We start from the raw sequence: 17880 nt of genomic DNA, 5'->3' as shown, positions 1-17880 counted from the left end.
AGTCCATGGGTTGCAAAGAGTTGGACACAACTTAGCAACTAAATAGCAGCAGCAGCAGGAGACAGGATAGTATAAAAATAACAGAGATTTTATTGAAACATGTAAAATATCATGTATGAAACGAGTTGCCAGTCCAGGTTCGAAGCACGATACTGGATGCTTGGGGCTGGTGCACTGGGACGACCCAGAGGGATGGAATGGGGAGGGAGGAGGGTTCAGGATGGGGAACACATGTATACCTGTGGCGGATTCATTTTAATATTTGGCAAAACTAATACAGTTATGTAAAGTTTAAAAATAAAATAAAATTAAAAAAAAAACACAGAGATTTTATACACAACATACACCACAGTGAAACACTTCTAAAAATAAAACAATTAAAACAAAAATATTTTACTAGACTACTAAGCATTAAAGAGATTTTTAAAATAATATTAAAAAAAAATATCTACCTAAGTGAAAACAAAGACAGTTTCACAGGTGATTCCACCAAACTTCAATGTAACCAATAGTGAGTTTCTATATTATACAATCAACTCATTAAATTGGGCGGGGTGGGGGAAGTCTAGGTTTCATCTGTTCTTGGTGAGTTGAGAGGTGTTACCACTTATATCTGGCCTCATGAAATTGGTTAATATATTTTAATACCCAGTTTTAACTAATCAGCCTTCAAAATAGCTTTAAAGGCTTCTGAAGAGAAACTACAAATTAATGATAACACTAATAACGAGAATGTGAACAATTTACAAGAAAATGGTCACACTGCACCTTCTACTTCATATAGTTCAAGACCTCTGTCAGACACACTGGTGGTAAAAAATCACATCTGACAACACGTGCGGATTTTTTTTAAGTGCATATTTTTCACTGAAATATTATTGATGATAGAAGACTTGTTGCTATATTTCAGAAGCTAAGTCATATTCAACTGTTTTGGGACCCCACAGACTGCAGCCTGCTAGGCTCCTCTGTTCATGAGAATTCCCAGACAAGAATAGTGGAGTGGGTTGCCATTTTCTTCTCCAGTGCATCTTCCCAATCCAGGGATCGAACTCATGACTTTTATATCTCTTGCACTGGCAGGCAGGTACTTTACCACTAGTGCCAACTGGGAAGCCCAGGTCTGCATTAGATTCAGGAATTCTATTTCTCCAACTAGTCCTAATTCCACAGTACCACCTTAAAAAACAAACAACAAAAAATGTTAGTATGACGGTTAATAAACTGCAGAAATAGAGGAAAAGTGGTTTTACCTACTTCTATACCCTATGAAACCCTTTCAGTCCATCATAACTCAATTCATGTTTATTATTTTTATGATGCCAAATATTCCATTTTAGAAACCAAATCAAGACAGAAGGAAGTTTCGGCTGTGGTTTATTTTAAGACCTATGTTTTAAACAAAGTTTCTCAAGATGACTGTTTTGTCAGAGGGAAGACTCTCCACCCACAGGGATTTTTTTTACCTTGATCCTGGCCATGTATATGCCTAATGATTCCCAGCTGTTCTCTTTGTGTTACATGTGCTCTTTCTGTCCATTTGGTGCCTAAGAGATTGGACTCTGAAGATATGGACATGTATATGTATATGCATTTAAGTAGATTTCCACAGAAAGATATATACATCTCAGTTGGTGGGGCAGAACAGTTTCCCTACTGAGGAAAATGGATACCCATATAAATGCTATGTTTTATTAATCTTATTTGCATTTATTATTTGATCAGGTTCACTTCTTTTTCTCCTGGAGAATTCTGCTGGAGATGGAGGGCTTTCTGTTACAATCTCAAGTGAGTTTGGGGCTTCCCTCATAGCTCAGATGGTAAAGAATCTGTCTGCAATGCAGGAGACCTGGGTTCTATCCCTGGGTCAGGAAGATCCCCTGGAGAAGGAAAGGGCAACCCACTCTAGTATTCTTACCTAGAGAATTCCATGGACAGAAGAGCCTGACAGGCTACAGTTCATGGGATCACAAAGGGTCAGACATGATTGAGCAACTAACACTCACTCAAGTGAGTTTAGGGGCTAAAAGGAGAGATCTGATCTGCCTGAATATACCATTTAAGAATTAGGGGCAGATTTTCTTTCTTCCTATGCAATGCATTAAAAACACTAGGCACATAATAAATATTTGTTGAATAATAAAAACAATTAATGCACCAAGTGATTGCCTATGAATCCATGGCAAGAGAAAAGTTTATCTGAATATTATACATCATTAATTCTCAACTATATTTCCTTCCATGATAAAAATGTCACTTTTACATGACATATCATATTCACATAGATGACATACTCTTATAAGCAAATACAGAATTTTAAAACAATTTTTGTGATTAAGTAAGATACTTTAAGATTCATTACCATCAATAAAGCCTACTTACAATGAATGTTGAATTTATTTAAAAATAGTGTGTTGCATAGTAGGATGTCTATTTCATCTTTACCTCCCAATAATGTAAACTGAAATGGAAGTGAGATAATGACGGTGTTTTAGAAAAACATTGAATTTGTTCTTATAGGAAAAAAAGGCATCATTTATAACCTTAGGTTCTTTAACTAGTATTAATATTAGTTACAATCACAAAGTACTTCACAGACGTTGATGGCAATAGTATATATTTATACCTTTGTTGAGAATCATATATATATATATATATATATGACCTATTGACTTCTAAATAAATAGAATTGGATTAATACACTGAAAAATATCCCTGTGGGGAATTTGAAGTAGGTATTAGCTTAAATAGATATCTTAATCATTATTTATTTGAAGAATTCATTGAGAGTATCACTATATAGCAAACAGGGAATAAATTTTTGATTCAGAGAAAACTGGTTCCAAATACTACATATTTGCTCTGTCATTTACTGGTTATATGAATTTGGACAGGTCATTAAAGTTCTCTAAGCTTCAGTATAAGTGGGGATAATTAAAACTTGTTGGAAATAGTAAGTTAAATAATTTAAGTGAAGCTCTTACAGTTCCTCATGCATGGCAGGCATCTAGTGAAAAGTGAAAGTGTTAAGTCGCTCTCAGTCGTATCTGCTGCTGCTGCTGCTGAGTCGCGTCAGTCGAGTCCGCCTCTGGGCGACCCCATAGACGGCAGCCCACCAGGCTCCCCCATCCCTGGGATTCTCCAGGCAAGAACACTGGAGTGGGTTGCCATTTCCTTCTCCACAGTCATATCTGACTCTTTGCGAATCCATGTTCTGTCCATGGAGTTCTCCAGGCGAGAATATTGGAGTGTGTTGGCATCCCCTCCTCTAGGGAATCTTCCCTTATTTTCCCTCCTCCAAATATTCCTTTTTTCCTAAATGTCTTTGGCTATTGCCTACTTCTGCTCAGCACCCATTCATATCCTGTTATATGCTTTCCACATTTCATAGGAGTTGGAAGACTGGAAGCTACTTTTCTGAGATTCTCTTACAGCTAAGATTCTGGATATAATTTGATTCTACCAATGAGATACACTAGCAAGAAATCAGGAAGGCGGGAGAATGTAGAACATTTTCCCTCTGGCAGTAGAAATGTCTGGCCAACGGGCTTTAGCAATGTGAATTTTTGCAATGGGAGGCCTCCACTGCTAGTTATTCACCTGTGGACTGCAGGACAGTTCTGACACAGCCGAGTTTCATGAAGCTTCCTGATCTCCAGGTGGTAGCAGCTGCTTCAGGAACTTTGGATCATAGAGATCATAGAAGTGAAAATCTGAAAACATAAAACCCTGACTTTTTTACTTCTCTATCCTTCCCAGTAATTTTGTTAGTACCTAGTCCCCATATTAAATCACTCATAACTTGAAATAGCAAGAGGGTTTTCTGCACTGAACCTGTTTAGGTTCTAAGCACATTCTAGACACTGGAAATGTAAAGTAGAAGATTTTCTTTCAAATCTCAACAATGTCAAAATCTATGGAGGAGTCAAGTCCATCATCAGAAAAATTAATATCTTTTCATTATTCAGAAGGTAAGTTATGCCTGGAAAACATTATTTTATACTAAATTTTATACTTTTATACTTATATTGTATATGTATATATTTTATACATACTTATATTTTATACTTTTATACTAAATTAATGACTTTGGTGCATGTGTGCATGCTGTCATTCAGTCACATCCTCCTCTTTGAGACCCCATGGACTATAGCCTGCCAGGCTCCTCTATTCATGGGATTTTCCAGGCAAGAATACAGGAGTGGGTTGCCATTTTCTCCTTCAGGGAATCTTCCTGACCTAAGGATCCAACCCATGTCTCCTGTGTCTCCTGCATTGCTGGTTGATTCTTTACCACTGAGCCACCTAAGGCTGGGGTGAAATGAAATAAAGAAAGTGAAGTCACTCAGTCGTGTCCGATTCTTTGTGACCCCATGGACTGAACCTACCAGGCTCCTTTGTCCATGGGTTTTTCCAGGCAAGAGTACTGGAGTGGGTTGCCATTTTCTCCTCCAGGTGATCTTCCCAACCCAGGAATCGAATCCAGGTCTCCTGCCTTGCAGGCAGACGCTTTACCATCTGAGCCACCAGGATAGGTTGGGGTACATATTCTTTAATTCCTCATTTTCTGAGATGTAATTAAGCCTATTTTCTCATGATTTATTAGTATTAGGCACTGATTATGCTGGTAGATATAAATTAGTACCTCAAATTTTCTACTCATAACGTCTGTTTTATTCTGCAATCTAATTGTTAAAGGCAGAACATATGTTGAACTTGAATCAACCTGACTGGAGGCGTAAGTACAATGTTATAATTGTATTGATAGCATTTATTGTAGAATTGCCTGAGTATTTAAACTTCTAAGTAAGTAAGTAAGAAAGAATCCCAAGTCAAATACTAAACATTAAGAATCCCAAGTCAAATATTAAACATTATATTTAATAATATAAATGAATATATGAGCAAGTAAAGCACTTTAGATCTCCTTTCTCATCTCTTCCTCTTCTTTCTTTATTTTTTATAAATCTAAAAGGCAAGACTTGGGTGATTTCTCATATACTTTAATGCTCTAGTAGTCTCTTTCTCTATTTAGGAAAAAATAAGCTATTGGTTTGCAGGTATTCTTTACAGTCTGGGATATTTGTCTCAGATATTCTTTACAGTCTGGAAATGAATAATCCTTTCTCACTATGTTTATGTCAACCCTGCTACTCACTCATAATTTTTCTAGATTCCCTTCTTACTATGAATGTATAATACTCTTATGAGAAGCCATTTATAAAGTAATTTCTGTCTTAGGTTTCTCTAAGAGTGAATAAAGTTGATAATCTGAACACTGAAGCCTTAGATAAGATATAATGAATAGATTTAGTATAAATCTATCTTAGAGGCCACTTGGAGCTCTGGGTTGAGAATCTGTCTTAGGCAAAGTCTGGGTTCAAGGGAAAACACTGGCAGGCTCTTCTACTGATGGCTGTCATTACCAGTGGTTGGTACAGAGGAAAGTCATAGCATGTGTGCCATCTATTTGCCACCCTTCATCTAAAATTCATTCATTCAGTCATCTTTGCTCTTCGGATAAGCTCTCAGCTAGGCACAACCTTCTGATTACAAATGGTTAGGGGATACAGGTGTGCATTTCTAACAACCTGCCAGGTGATACTGATGCTGCTGATCTACAGACACACTTGGAAGAGCAAGGTAGATGAAGTTTCATTTAATAAAAAAAGGAAGTTATCTTGACACTGTTTACAAGAGTGACACAAACCATCAGACTAGTTCTTGAAGGCAATAAACAACAAGACAGAAAGAAGTCAGTTTACCTGCCTGAGAAGTAGGTAATGTCTGAGAAGGAACTAAGCCAGGGAGAATGAATTTAAAGAAGTGCTAGGTTCTTTGGAGGGCTGGTGACTTACATGGTTAAGAATCTGCCTACAACACAGGATACCTGGGTTCGATCCCTGGATCAGAAAGATCCCCTGGAGAAGGGAATGGTACCCACCCAAGTATTCTTGCCTGGAGAATTCCATGGACAGAGGAACCTGGCAGGTGGGCTACAGTCCATGGGGCTGCAAAGAGTCAGACATGATTGAGCAACTAACACACACACAGGTCTTTTGGAACTAATGTGTCTTGATATTATGATAAGAAAAATTAATTAATATCTGTTCAGTATTTCTATTTACATATTTAAAAATAGAGACACTTTGGAAAAGTAAACATTTTAAATTCGACTTTCATCAATTATTTATGTTTTGTGTTCACACAGAATTTGATAAAACTTGTTCAAGAATTCTCTCACTCACGTCAAGATGAACCACGGCAAAGTAGCCTCTATATCTAGGGAGCAGAGAGACAATGCCACAGTCGTGGTTATAAAAAGTGAAGTCTCAGAGCCTTAAGGAGACAAGAACTCAGAGGGGCAGAGTCTGGAACATAACCCATCTAAATGGGTGCCACTCCTTAATTCTCATTTGGACATTAAAAACAAACAAACAAATGTTTTCTGCACTTGTGTTCTAGAAGACTTGTGCTGTATTCTTTTAATGAGGGAGTGTTATGCTTTATGAGCATCTAAAGAGCTCTACCCCTTAACAAGGAAATACGTTTCATTATTTTACACCTTAAATAACTGGCAAATACTCCAAGCAAGAAAGTAAAAATAGCAAGTTTAGTCATTTTAATCAGTTGTTTGCTTTGAACTTTTAAACAATATAGCTTTTTCTTCTAAACAAGAACTTCTGCCAAAATTTGAAAAGCTATAGATCAAATTTTGATTAGAAGTACAACAGCATGAAATGGATTAGTGACAATCAAGTGGCTTCTATACTAATGACAAAATGACAGCAAACCAAGGCAAAACCTGCCAATTAGTTAAATTCTTCAGACTGTAGATAAGTATTGGAGAATAGATATAAATATTTGCATATTTACAAGTATCTTTCACTAAATATTTTTTTTCCTCCTGGGACTAAATTACTTATTCTATCAGCATATTAATGAAGCTTCTTAAAAAATGTGTATCTTTTGGCCACCATGTTTATTCTAGATTTAGTAGGAAGCACATCGAGGGTACTCTCCTGACTTAAAAGAATTAGTATATCCTGCCAGGATTGGAGATGCAGACATAGAGCACAGACATGTGCAGGGACAGGAGGGGAAAAGGAGGGTGAGATGAATTGGGAGACTAGGTTTGACACATACACACTATCACACGTGAAACAGATATATAGTGGAAACCTGCTGTGTAACACGGAGCTCAGCTTGGTGCTCTGTGATGACCTAGAGGGGTAATAGGGACGTTCAAGAGAGAGGGGATATATGTATGTGTGTGCGTGTGTTAGTCGCTCAGTCGTGTCCAACTCTTTGCGACCCCATGGACTGTAGCTCACCAGGCTCCTCTGTCCATGGAATTCTCTAGGCAAGAACACTAGGGAAGGAAAGGAAAGGAAAGTGAAGTCACTCAGTTATGTCCGACTCTTTGTGACCCCGTGGACTGTAGCCTACCAGGCTCCTCTGTCCATGGAATTTTCCAGGCAATAGTACTGGAGTGGATTGCCATTTCCTTCTCCAGGGGATCTTCCCGACCCAGGGATCAAACCCAGGTCTCCCACATTGCAGGCAGATTCTTTACCATCTGAGTCACCAGGGAAGCCTGGATATATATATATATATATATATATATATATATATATATATATATAGCTGATTCATGTTGTTTTCCAGCAGAAACCAACATTGTAAAGCAATTATCCTCCAATTAAAAAAATATATAAAAATAAATAAAATAATTAGTATATCTGGCCAGAGAAATACGTTTAGTACTAGTTTAAGCATAGTCTAATTCAATAAAGAGTTTCCATTGAAAGAATGTACAGTGTTGTACTAACTGAAGCAGGAACTAAAAATGAAATCCTGTTACTTTCTTTGTAGCCTCCACATGGACCACAGGAAAAAAGAAAATTTCAGGCCCTATCCTGGCACTTACACTATTATGTAAATATGTAACCGTATCGGTAAGACTTCAGTTGCTTTGTTTCTTGTGTCCTAAATATGTTTAAATAATTTGCAGGTCTCAAGCAAAATTTGAGTCTTAACTGCCAAATATCTTGGCAAAGGAGTGCTAAATTAATCTTTCTCTTTCTTTCTTTCCCCTTGACCTCCTAACTTTCTTCCTTCCTTTTTTTTTGGTTGTTATAAGTGTAATATCCCATGACCATAGTAGAAAATGAAATGGAAAATGCAGAAAAACACAAAGAGGATAACAATCTCCCATAATGCCCGTCTCATGAGGTAGTCATATTCACCTTTTAGCATATTTTAGTCAATGATTTTATGTTAAATATTTTTCTTTAAACTTTGCAGAAAGTTCAAAAAAGTAGAAATATGAAGGAAGTTTTAAAAATTATTTTACATAAAAGAATCTTGTATAGCACATGTAATTCACAACCCAGGCTTCCATTTTAATAATAATAACAACAATACTCTACACCCTTTCATCCTGTGTGAGGTTTACTTATAGATTACATATAGTCATTCTTTTCTTTATGAAAATCATTTCATGTACATGTGAATTTTTGAAATTGCAAATCAAAAGCATCAGCACCCTCTTGTGGTATAACAAATTTTAAGTGCAAAGGAGTGTGGGTGTCTTCAAACTTGCTTCCATTTTTCTCTCATTCATCTTGCTTTTAACAATGCATGAAATAGTTTAAAATCTCTTACTTGTAACTTATAATTTTAAATATATTCTGATCATTTCAAAGGGAAAATGTCCAGCATAAATCAATCAAAAATATTAAAAAGTTATATTACTGACTCAAAGAGAAGTATAATACTTTGTTACATATTTACATGGAACACATTCTATATGATATTTTCTTTCTTCACCTTATGATAATGACAGCACATTTTAAAGTACTTATATTCATTTTTAGAAAGTAGATATAACTTGTCAAATGTGTGTCTGAATCAGCTGAGGTTTTGATGAAACGCACATTTTGTTCAATAGGTTTGTGCGGAACCTAAGAGTCTGTATTTCTAATAAGCTTCTTGAAGATATTGATGTTGCTGGTCCAAGCAGCACTTTGAGTACTAATCGGGTAGAAAAAATATTTAATTTTTTTGTATAAAATATTTAAAATATTTATAAATAATTTACATGGCTGGCTAAACAATAAAAATACAATTCTTTGGGAGATAACTGCACTTTAAAAAGAGGAACACTTCTATGAACTAATTGATTCATGTGGATTTTAATATACTACCTTATATTAACAAGTTCACAGAAAATTTGCAAGTGGTATTCATGGTTTTCTTTCATGTCTTTTGATATGCAAACGTGCAAAACAAAAGTCTGTTTAGATCTATATTTTACTTTTAAATGTTCTTATTTATCAGGTATTTGCAGAAATCTTTGCTCGAGCTAAAAAAAAAGTCACTGAGAAGAATGAATTTGACCCTCGAACTTTTATCAGCACCAAATTATAAAGTAACAATGCCGTTTTGGGCATATAATAAGAACTCTTTATGTTTTAGCTATTATTAAATCATTCCATCAGATACAATAATCAAACAAAGCCTCCACCTATAACATTAATGACCTTAGAGACAATTATATTGAAAACATTGTGGCTTGGAAAAAGTAACCAATTAGTTATGCCTCCTTCTGCTAAAGGACACTGCCTGTCACCTATGTCAACATCTATTTTAAAGACTCTTGGTTTCAATAAATTTACATCTCTAATTCAGTGTTGAGTGCCGTACTTAGAAGATGGAAAATACTGCTTGAATGTGGGCTGAAGACTTTACTGTTTATGCTTTGTCCTTTACCACAGAGCATTTAGGGGCTTCCCAGGTGGTGCTAGTGGTAAAGAATCCGCCTGCCAAAACAGGAGACAAGAGACGCAGGTTGGAACCCTGTGTCGGGAAGATCTCTTGGAGGAGGGCATGGCAACCCACACCAGTATTCTTGTTGGGAGAATTAGATGGACAGAGTAACTTGGAAGGCTATAGTCCATGAGGTCGCAAAAGAGTTGGACATGATTAAAAGTCTGAGCACAGGACAGGACAGACTATTTAAAGCTTTAAATCCTCAGTGAAAGGTTATTATATATTTTTAAATATTTCCATATACTTATAATATTATTCTAATCATCTTTATTTCCAGAAAGGCAGATAGATAACATACAGAATGATGTGTGTGTGTGTGCGTGTGTAATAAAAGAACATTAACTGGTGATAAGTTAATAAATTGGTGATGACCTAATACCTTGAATCTTGGGGTAGGAATAAAAACAAAGTTATTGTACAGGTTTCTAGGCAACTCCAGGAATGACAGTTGCTTTGATGTGCAAATAATTTTATTAAAAAATAAATAGAAAAGGGGAAAAAAACCTCAAAGCATATATAAGTATACAAGTAAGCATGAATTAATTTTCAATTTGTCCAAACTAGGAAATAGAACTTTAAATAGGTAAATAACTTACCTTGTCTCTAGCAGCCAATGGTAACACTTGATTGCATGCGTGTGTGCTAAGTCACTTCCGTAGTGTCCAACTCTGTGCACCCTATGGACTGTAGCCTGCCAGGCTCCTCTGTCCATGGGATTCTCGAGGCAAGAATACCAGAGTGGGTTACCATGCCCTCCTTCAGGGGATTTTCCCAACCTGGGGATCGAACCCTTGTCTCTAATGTCTCCTGCACTGGCAGGCAGGTTCTTTACCACTAGTGCCACCTAGGAAGTATGGGAAGCCCAACACTTGATTAAGTCACCATAAAAATTTTATGCTCCTGAATACTAGGAACTATAGCTCTTTAATACGTGTAGGCCCTTTAGGACATGGGAGACTCATGATATTGCCTCTGATCACTCTTAACATAGGGTTCCATTAAAAGAGCACCCATTGTTGGGTGGTCATTGCTCATAGTAGGGGCTGGGCACTTCAGCCTCAAGATAGATTTAGAATGTCCTCACTGTGTGTGAGCTCTGGGGATGATGCACCTCTATGCTGACAAAATATGTTTTTCTTACTTTAATTATTTCTTAAGATGAAAAAGGAGTATCTATGTCTAATGCCAGTTCATATTTTTGTCCAGTGTACCAGTGCCCCCAAAAATAAAGTCTCTCACTGTTTCCATTGTTTCCCCATCTATTTGCCATGAAGTTATGGGACCAGATGCCACAATCTTAGTTTTCTGAATCCTAAGTTTTAAGCCAACTTTTTCATTCTCCTCTTTCACTTTCATCAAGAGGCTCTTTAGTTCTTCTTTGCCTTCTGCCATTCAGTTCAGTTCAGTTCAGTCGCGCAGTCGTGTCTGACTCTTTGCAACCCCATGAATCACAGCACGCCAGGCCTCCCTGTCCATCACCAACTCCCGGAGCTCACTCAGACTCATGTCCATTGAGTCAGTGATGCCATCCAGTCATCTCATACTCTGTTGTCCCCTTCTCCTCCTGCCCCCAATCCCTCCCAGCATCAGTCTTTTCCAACGAGTCAACTCTTCGCATGAGGTGGCCAAAGTACTGGAGTTTCAGCTTTAGCATCATTCCTTCCAAAGAAATCCCAGGGCTGATCTCCTTTAGAATGGACTGGTTGGATCTCTTTGCAGTCCAAGGGACTCTCAATTCGGTGCTCAGCCTTCTTCACAGTCCAACTCTCACATCCATACATGACCACTGGAAAAACCATAGCCATAACTAGACGGCTTCTGCCATTAGGGTGGTGCTATCTGTGTATTTGAGATTATTGATATTTCTCCTGGCAATCTAGATTCCAGCTTGTGCTTCATCCAGCCCAGCATTTCGCATGATGTACTCTGCATATAAGTTAAATAAGTAGGGTGACAATATACAGCCTTGACATACTCCTTTTCCTATTTGGAACCAGTCTGTTGTTCCATGTCCAGTTCTAACTGTTGTTTCTTGACTTGCAGATAGATTTCTCAGGAGGCAGGTCAGGTGGTCTGGTATTCCCATGAAATTAAAAGACGCTTGAAATTTCCATAAAATTAAAAGACAGTTGTTCCTTGGAAGAAAAGCTATGACCAACCTAGAGAGTATATTAAAAAGCAGAGATATCACTTTGTCAACAAAGGTCCATTTAGTCAAGGCTATGGTTTTTCTAGTAGTCATGTATGGATGTGAGAGTTGGACTACAAAGAAAGCTGAGCACCGAAGAATTGATGCTTTTGAACTGTGGTGTTGGAGAAGACTCGTGAGAGTCCCTTGGGCTGCAAAGACATCAAACTAGTCCATCCTAGAGGAAATCAGTCCTGAATATTCACTGGAAGGACTGATGATGAAGCTGAAACTCCAATACTTTGGCCACCTGATACGAAGAACTGACTCACTGGAAAAGACCCTGATGCTGGGATAGATTGAAGAAGGGAGGAGAAGGGGATGATAGAGGATGAGATGGTTGGATGGCATCACTGACTCGATGGACATAAGCTCTGGGAGTTGGTGATGGACAGGGCAGCCTGGAATGCTGCAGTCGACATGACTGAGCGACTGAATTGAACTACCAGTGCAGTCCATAACGTGGGACTGAAAGTATCAGTAAGCAGTAATAGAATACAAGCACTCCAGGAAGTGACAGGATGAAGGATTGGAAAACAACACTGTTTCTAGCGGTAAAAGTAGCAATATAAACCAAAGAGAAACAGCTTGACAAGAAGAGTGATTACGAAGTAGCTGTTATAAATTACTTTTAGCTTTATACATTTAATTTACACTGACTTAGACGTATAGCGATTTTATTGGCATTTTAATATAACTCACTAAGAATCTGAGTGCATCACAGGGCACAAGGCATGTTTACAAGTGAAAAATTATAAACATGATACACTTGTGGCATTTTGCCGAATGACATTTCCAACTTTCAGTGGCTTGTATTCATATTCCATTCCTTGCAGACACAGTATAATTGATATAGAAATGTCATTTAGTGTTTCAATTTTATATAAATATTCTTTTACTTAGAAGAGCTTCAAACTATGGGGTTAATATTTATTTAACTTTCTATACATATGAAAATAAGGAATTCAGATCTCCCTATTTCTTTTTTGTTCTTAAGAAGAAGAAATATTTCACTGCTGCTGCTGCTGCTGCTAAGTAGCTTCAGTCGTGTCCGACTCTGTGCGACCCCATAGACGGCAGCCCACCAGGCTCCCCCGTCTCTGGGATTCTCCAGGCAAGAACACTGGAGTGGGTTGCCATTTCCTTCTCCAATACATGAAACTGAAAAGTGGAAGTGAAGTCGCTCAGTATTTCACTAAGGAAGCCCTAATAAGCACAGAAAATCTATCAGACAGATCTGGACTATCTTCCAGTTCTAAAGAAATCACCACCGCTGTCAGATTTTTAACAATAAAACTAGTAGCATTTCAAATAAGATCATGTAGAATAGTAGCTCTTTATGCGTGTGTTTTGAGTTTATATGAAGTGGGAGACAAATGCATGCAATATGTCACAACACGTAAACAAAAATATAACCAGTTCTCTGTTACTCTGATCTCTGCTTTAGGTTAGATCCTGCCTGTTGATCCCAATATGATCTATACAAAGTATTATCTCTTCTGCAGTTCCAAAAAGTTTAAAGCATAATGAAGTACAGCACAGATAATCTTTGCTATACATTAGAATTTTTTTTGAAACTGGAGAAATAACAGGATTTTAAGACACTGGATTGTATTTTTACTATCCAGGATAGGTTATCTCTCAAGTAGATGATTAATTTCTTCTTGAACAATGATGTTTAAAGAATGTCACATAATCAGGGGACAGATGACAAGCTTAGACAAAATCTTTAGTAGCTCGTCATAACACTAACTTTTTACCATTTTCTCAGTATCTTGGATGAAGATAAATATCACAGCTATCAAAAGCTTACCTTTTTATACAGATGTGAAAATAGCAACTCATATTATTGGAAAAACAAATCAAAATTAAACAGATCAAATAGACAAAGTTAATAATTCATGAACTATATTAAGCAGAACACTGGCTTTATAGTATAACATAAGCATTACTTGAAAAATAATACAGTGGTCAAATAAATTTATAAAATGTTGGGTAAATAAAGTTTAACTTGGTTATGTAACTGTAGAACTTCTCAGAACTTTTGATTATCTAATGGTCATTGAAAATCTGCAAGACAGGAATATAGTATAAATAATTTTTACAAGTTTATTTGACCACAGATTCTTTTTTCTTAAGGAATACCACATAGCACTAATATTTCATGAGATGCACTTTTGATGGTCTAATACAAATGGCCAAATGACAAAACTGAAATTTAATAGGATCAATATAAAATTACATGTTTAGATTATACTCAAAGAGGTCAATTAAATGAGTAAAAGACAAAGGGATCTACTGTAACCAAGAATGACCCAAGAATAGGTTTGCAATATGAGAACAGAAAAAAGTCAATGCAATACTCAACAGCCTCTAACTAGAGTAGATCATGAAGAGCGCATTGGGATAGAAAAAGCCCCCAAAGCCATGATATTATCGGACAGTTGAAGAAAATGAGATGTTCAGCAGAAGAAAAGATGACTTGGCATACCCATGACTCAACTCTATTGAGTAACTCAACTCTACTCAGCCAAGAGTTGAATATGAACAAATTATTTAGGATTGCATCAGGAGATAGAAATAACAGAAAGGCAAATTCCAGCCCTATGTAAGAAAACAGGCCATTCATTATCATTATCCATGTTGTTTTGAACCACATAAAATCTGTCACATTCAAAGCAATGATCATCACAGTGCAATCCTGCAAAGCTTATCACTTTCAGGAACAGACAGCAGCCATAAAGCCCAAACATATTGTTTATGGTGCACTAAAGTGTAACAACCAAATCTGGGAAAACAGGAGTAAAATACATTGAGTTCCCCTAAGTATAGCTTCAAGCAGAGCAATATTTCTATAACCAGATAAGAAACAAAAACCCCATACATACCAATTAAAGATGTAGCTAAATGAAATGGAGTTCTTTTCTTCTGGATCATCAGTGTTTTATACATACACACACACATATATATATATATATATATTCAGTACATATATGTGTATACATATATAGTCACACACATATATATGCATATATACTAAAGTTACATATATCTTAGATGTTATATTATATATAAATTATATTAACATATATTCTGGAAATACATACATATATTCTTGGAACTGTGATTCCAATCACACAGCAACACCATTCCCAAAATTTTTATGTATTTATAGTGGGAAAGTGTAAATGGAGAGTGCAAGATACACAGCGAGCATAGAGTCTTAATGATAGCTTTAAATGGAAAACATTAAAGGAGACAATCTCATATGCAAAGACCAATGATCAAACTCATTGAAAACTATTGTTTAACGGATACATGCATCTTACAAAAAATCCAAACAAACTTTTTGGCCAACCCAATACACATATATAATTTTATATTTACCATTATTGTTAGTATTAAAAAATCTACATGTTTACTTTTCCTAGCAGATAGAAGACTAACTCATGTGTTCATATACTGAAATCCATGAGAATGGTGTTAGTGAACACTGAGCTCTTCTTGGCATTAAAATACAAAAAGAAGGCTAGTTTGCAATTTTCCTATGCTTTTCCCTACTGTGATATAAATGCTTTTTATCAGCCATAACAGATAAGCTTGCACACAGACAGTGTATTTTCTTATCTTTTTTTTAATACTATTCCGGGCACAGGCACCTGCCTACATTAACTTCACCCACTAGCACATTAAGAGCAGTAAGATTAAGAGTAATTTTTATTTACAAGACAGAAAGAGACTAACACAGCGAATGAACTTATAGTTGCCTGTATGCAATGCTATATTTAAAATGGATAACCAACTAGGACCTACTGTACAGCACATGGAACTCTGCTCAATGTTTTTTGGCAGCCTGGATGGGAGGGGAGTTTGGGGGAGAATGGATACATGTGTACATGTAGTTGTGTCCCTTTGCCATTCACTGAAGCTATCACACATTGTTAATCAGCTGTGCCCCAATACAAAATAAAAAGTTAAAATGATAAATAAAATGAAGCATCTACGGACTGTTGGAGCTGCATACCTATTTTTAGATGATAGTTTCTGATGGACTGACAGTGTACCCACTGCCACAGCTGTCTTCAAGTTTAGAGCTAGAAGACTGACTACTGTCTATCCTAACTACAAACATCCCTTTATTCCCTTCTGGGGATTTACTTATGGAAAAAGTATGCAGAATTTTCAATAATGCCTCATTATATTGGAAGGACATACCAACAAATTAATGTGGTCCTGTGACTAAATGAATCTGGGTTTAGCTAGAGGCTCAGAGCACTCCCTCTGCAGGGAAGAGGGGTCTCGCTGGAATGGCTCTCTTGAGATCGCTGAGGTTGACCACTTACATACTCTCAGTGTTTAATTCCCAAAGGTGGGCAAGTTCCTTCCTGCAGGACCTCACTCTTCTACGAGGACAGTGCCATTTCCCAATAATTCCCTTACACCAGAGCCTCTTCCATCAGTTTTTAAGATCAGAGACCAACAGAAGTGCCCATTCCATTCTCATCAGTAGAGGAAACTCCTTTTATCCCAGGCTTCTGAATGCACTCAGCATCAACCATCTCATAGAATCCTTTTAACCACTTGCATATTATATTATGAGTTTCCTGGGTGGCACTAGTGGTAAAGAACCCACTTGCCAATACAGGAGACAAAAAAGACGTGGGTTTGATCCCAGGGTCGGGAAGATCCCCTGAAGGAGGACATGGCAATCTACTCCAGTATTATTTTATGATTTCTAATTGAATGAGAAGACTTCAAGTGTTCAGTCGGCTCATCTCCTACCGTTAAGTTGCACGTATATGACAAGGGATCTTGTTAAAATGCAGACGATGACCCAGCAGCTCCAGGTTTGGCACTGATATCCCACAGGTTTGCAAGCTTTCAGGTGATGCCTGTGCTGCTGGTTCAGAAGCAACCACTGTGTAGCAAGGGGTGAATGACTGATTTCACAGGGCTTATACTTAGTAGCGGAAAAAAAATCTGTGCCCATAACAGTAGTCAAAAGGATATTTCAAGCTGTATTAAGTTAGGTAGAAAGTGAATGTCATTCAGTTGTGTCCAAACTCTTTGCGACCCCATAGACTGACTATACAGTCCATGGAATTCTACAGGCCAAAATACTGGAGTAGGTAGCCTTTCCCTTCTCCAGGGGATCTTCCCAACTGAGGGATCAAACCCAGGTCTCCCGCATTGTGGGCAGATTCTTTACCAGCTGAGCCACCAGGGAAGCCCAAGAAGACTGGAGTGGTAGCCTATCCCTTCTCCAGCAGATCTTCCTGACCCAGGAATCAAACCCAGGTCTCCTGCATTGCAGGAGGATTCTTTACCAACTGAGCTATCAGGGACTGCAATCAATACTGGATGCTTCACAAACATTCACAACTAGGCTGGTTTGCATGTTTTCATCGGCACAAGGATCGCCCTCCTCACCACAGGAACACCTTAAGGCTACATTGCTGAATAATGACTTCTCTACACCGCTCTGTGTAGGTGGGAGATGAGTCTCCTATTGTTGTTCCCATGATTAAGTATGTTTGGACATTGACTAGATTCATGACAACATAGTTAGCAAACATGCATTTGATGGGAAGCTTTCTAAAGATGAGCAGGAAACAGTAAATGCAATACATACATACATATATATATGTATACATACATACATACACACACACACATAGATATGCTTCTCATGTGGTGCTAGTGGCAAAGAATCCACCCACCAGTGCAGGGGATGCAAAGGATGAGGTTTCAATCCCTGGGCCAAGAAGATCCCTGGGAGTAGGAAATGGCAACCTACTCCAGTATTCTTGTCTGGAAAATTCCAAGGAAAGAGGAGCCTCACCAGCTACAGTGCATGG

General features: G+C 37.4%; 1 protein-coding gene across 6 annotated transcripts in view; it reads right to left on the bottom strand.

Annotated features, from left to right (window-relative positions):
* Positions 1 to 17880, bottom strand: part of C14H8orf34 (chromosome 14 C8orf34 homolog) — a 354631-nt gene that overhangs the window by 168990 nt on the left and 167761 nt on the right. The window lies entirely within an intron of this gene.

This window comes from Bubalus kerabau, chromosome 14, assembly GCF_029407905.1.
Source record: "Bubalus kerabau isolate K-KA32 ecotype Philippines breed swamp buffalo chromosome 14, PCC_UOA_SB_1v2, whole genome shotgun sequence".
In the NCBI taxonomy this organism is placed as follows: Eukaryota; Metazoa; Chordata; class Mammalia; order Artiodactyla; family Bovidae; genus Bubalus; species Bubalus kerabau.
The sequence above is the reverse complement of the archived record's forward strand: the minus strand, read 5'-3'. Positions and strand labels throughout refer to the sequence as shown.